The sequence below is a fragment of the Corvus brachyrhynchos genome, unplaced genomic scaffold (genome assembly GCF_000691975.1).
Source record: "Corvus brachyrhynchos isolate BGI_N302 unplaced genomic scaffold, ASM69197v1 scaffold122, whole genome shotgun sequence".
NCBI classification, from domain to species: Eukaryota; Metazoa; Chordata; class Aves; order Passeriformes; family Corvidae; genus Corvus; species Corvus brachyrhynchos.
In genome coordinates, this window is record NW_008236778.1 from 1,077,035 (window position 1) to 1,081,014 (window position 3,980).

Below are 3,980 nucleotides of genomic sequence, written 5' to 3' on the forward strand. Positions count from 1 at the left end.
TCCACACACGCTTTCCGTGCTCCAACGTGGCGTCCTTCCCACAGGAGACAGTCCTCAATAAATTTTTCCGAAGTGAATTGTTCCCACAAGCTGCAGTTCTGCACAAACTGCTTCAGTGGGGGCCTTTTCCACGGGGTCAGTCATTCAGAAACAGGCTGCTCCTGCAGGGATCTCTTCCATGGGGTCACTCCTTCAGGAACAGGCTGCTGCTCCCAAAAATCTGCACGGAGCGGAGGTTTTGATCCAGCACAACAAAACTGTCTGGGGAGGCAAGATTGATCAGCATGCCTGCTGGAAAAGGGGTGAAATCTTTCCCCAATGAAAGCTGGGAGAGTCAGATTGTGCTGAAATCTTCTAGCATTTTTAATGTGGGGCTGACTAGTTCTGGGGTGTTAGCGGAGGCCCTGGCCATGCCCTGGGCATCCTGACCCCCTGCATCCCAGCCAGGTGCCACTTGCACCCCACTTTCTGTTCCTGCCTCCCTCCAAACCAGGAGAGCCACAGCTGCCCCAGCACTTCCCGCATTGCTCTGGGCTGACCTGGTGGCCGAGTGGGCAGCTCAGGCAGCTCCAGCAGCTCAGGCAGCACAGGGAGCCACTGACCTCTCTCCTGGTGCCCTCCAGCATTCCTGAGGAGAAGCCCCAGGCCTGTCTCATCATTGGGAAAAAGAACTACAAATGGATCAAGGAAGCACCTCCAGCCCTGACCTAGGAGGAGCATGGGGACAGGATGCTGCTTTCATAAGCATCTCGCCTCCTGCTCCCCCTTTTCTCACTCCCTGTCAGGGCTTGGGGATCTCCCAGTGGATCAGAGACATCCAGGCTGGGGCATTCCCAGAGCTCCACTCAGGGACCACCAATATCACCCCTCTCTGGGCTACACTTTGGGGTGCAGAGAAAGCTGTGGAACTCAGGGCTCCTGTGGTCCCTGCCTCAGGGAGGGCCAGGCAGAATCCCTGGGATTTCCAGGTTCATGGGCAGGAAAGGAATCCCACCCTGGTTGTATCCAGGAATCCCTCTAGGGCTGTATCCAGTAATACCACGCTGGTTGGATGCAGCACTCTCACTCTTCCAAGGGAATGGTGTGTCTGACCAGGGGTGTGGGAAGGAGAGCCCATGTCTGTGCCATGGCTGGAGGAACCTGTCATGTGCCCACTCTGGAGGGGCGCAGGGCTCTGGAGCTTGACCGCAGTGAGTCCCAGGAGGAGATCCAGAATTTGGCCATCTCGCCAGGAATGTGGGCACACAAAGTGTGGTCCCGGCAAGCCCTCAATAAGGTACCCAGAATTCAGCAGCACTCCCTGTCTCCACAGGAGGCCCTGAGCCAGGCCCAGAGCACGGAGCAATGCAGGGCTGAGCTGCAGGAGCAGATGGGGCAGTGGAACAAGCCAGAGGAAGAGTAGCAGGAGCAGAAGCAGAAGCTGCTGCAGTGGGGGAGGAGGATGAGGATGGAGCAAGCAAAAAGAGCTGAGGGAACTGAACACAGTAAGGCCAGCGCTCCCTGCTGTTACCTGGCACCTGCCTCAGGTGAGCCTCAAATTCCTTGCTACTCCCAGGCTCTTCCTCCCCTTCTCCCAGCTCCCTGTGTCCCAGTCTGGCTTGGAGGCCAGAGACTCCTCCTACAGCTGCTCCTCAATGCCAAAGGCTCCCTCTTCTCCATGGAGGCACCCAGCCTTTCCCCTTTCTCAGCCACCCCATCCCTGTCCATGCCAGTATTTCTGCTCTCGGGAGCAGGATGGGGCCAGGGGAACCTTTCGGCTCTCGTATTCCCAGAGCCAGGCAGGAGGTCATACACCAGGCAGAGCAAAGACTGTGGAGCAGGCCCTGAGGGCCAAGGGGCAGTACCAGGAGGCCCAGAGGCAGCTGGAGCACCTGGAGCAGCTGAAGATGGAGGATAAGAAGGGGCGAGGAGTGAACAGGGCAGGTGGAGGAAGGTTGACACCTGGTTGGAAAGGTGTTGGAAGTGCTGGGTCAGCCACATTTGGGGTGTGGAGACAGCAGCTGGCGGGATCAGAGCTCTGCTGCCCTGGGTGGAAAATGCAGGGCGATCTGCTGTCTTGGGGGAAGAAGGCAGGGGTCTCCCTGGTTCTGGCAGCTGAAGGTGGGGTTCTCTGCAGTCTTGGGACGATTGAGGTGGGGGTCTCTGCTGCCCTGGAGGATGGAGGCAGGGGTCTCCATTCAACTGAGGCTGAAAGTGTTGCATGGGATGATGTTGCAGGTGGGGTTCCCTTCTGTCCTGTGTCAGGAAAATTAATCCACAAACACCAGAGGTTTACGTCCAAAAAGGAGACAGAGGAGTCCTGTAACTTTATTCAAACAAAGGGAGAGGCCAAGGGGCATTTCCCATGCGGTCTCTCAAACTGCTGGAGGACGCAGCCTCCTTTTTATCCTAATCTCCCGGCCGCATTTCCCTCTCTCTTTCCCCACTGGCTGAGGTACTTGAGAGGCACAGACTTCCCGAATTGCCTAAAGACACCCTTTTTCCTCGTGTCTCTGTTCTTTTGCTCTAAGTCCAGGAATTTAGCAGGGCCTTAGGTGAGCAACAGTCTGTGTCAATTAGTGAATTCCTCTGGAATTTATGGTTCCTCCCATTGCTTCTTTCACCTCTCTGTATCTGGCTTTATCAACCAGCAGGCCCAGAGTTTGTTTGTGAAGACACATCCCTCTCAGTCCTTTCACCTGGAAGCACAGGTCTGCCCAGTCTTGGATGAACAAGGCCGGGACCTGTGCTGTCCTGGGGGATGGAGACAGGGGTCTCTGCTGCCCAGAGGAATAGAGGTGAAGGTCTCCCTTATGCTGGCAGATGCAGGTAGGTCCTGACTTTCCGGCAGGGGAAGAGATGCAGACAATCAATGTGATCGATAGAGCAAGCTTCTATTATTTATGTTTTGTCTTGAGAGATCAAAGATTTTCCTCCCTTCTCATGGTCAGCACATCTTTATCAGAACAGCACTGTACCTCCTAAAAATTCCCTTTTTGTTCTCAGGCCTGTTTCTCACGCAGGCATTTTCTCATGGAAGCTTTTTCTCATGCAGGCATTTGCTTGCAGGCCTTTGCTTTGTACAGTTCTTTTATTGATTTGTCTTTATCAATGATCCATGTCCCTGATCCTCTAACCATTCTCCAACAGGTAGGGGTCTCTATAGGCTTGGACAATTGAGGCAAGAGTCTTTGCTGTCCTGGGAGATGAAGGCGTCTTGGTTCAAGGCAAAGGTCATGGTTGTCTTGAGGGATGAGGGTGGGGCCTCCTGCAACCCGGCAGATGAAAGGAATGAGAAGGAGCTGTCTTTACAAACCAACTGTGGGCCTGCAGGTAGATGAAGCCAGATACTGAGAGGTGAAAGAAGCAATGGGAGAAACCATAAATTCCAGAGGGATTCCACTAATTGACACAGACTGTTACTCAAGACTGCGTCAAATCCCTGGAATTAGAGAAAAAGAACAGAGACACAAGGAAAAAGAAAATAAAGGGGAGGGGGTACACATTAGAAAGGGGGTTTGTATTCAGCAATTCGGGAAGTCTGTACCTCTCAGGTACCTCAGCCAGTGGGGAAAGAGAGAGGGAAATGCGGCCGGGAGATTAGGATAAAAAGGAGGCTGCGTCCTCCAACAATTTGAGAGACCGCATGGGAAATGCCCCTTGACCTCTCCCTTTGTTTGAATAAAGTTACAGGACTCCTCTGTCTCCTTTTTGGACGTAAACCTCTGGTGTTTGTGGATTAATTTTCCTAACACAGATGAAGGCGGCAGTCTCTGCTTCACTAGGGGAGACCCTCTATGCCATTTTCAGGACCGGGAGCAGAAACAGGAACGGCAAAGGCAAATCCAAGCAGAGATTGAACACAGTAACGATGAGCACCGGAGGCTCAAGGAGCCGGGGCCCAGCGGGTTCCCGGCAGGACAGCGGGTCCCGCCCGGGCCGGGCCGTGAGGGAGCGAGCGCCCGCCCGTGAAGGGAACCACCAGCACGGCGGGGCGGGGG

General features: G+C 54.5%; 1 long non-coding RNA gene across 1 annotated transcript in view; it reads left to right on the forward strand.

Annotated features, from left to right (window-relative positions):
- The window catches only part of LOC108445118, a 10,063-nt gene that overhangs the window by 4,285 nt on the left and 1,798 nt on the right, over nucleotides 1-3,980 (forward strand). The window contains exon 3 of the long non-coding RNA XR_001859870.1: nucleotides 1,313-1,526. This is a non-coding gene — a long non-coding RNA (uncharacterized LOC108445118). The remainder of the gene's footprint in view (nucleotides 1-1,312; nucleotides 1,527-3,980) is intronic.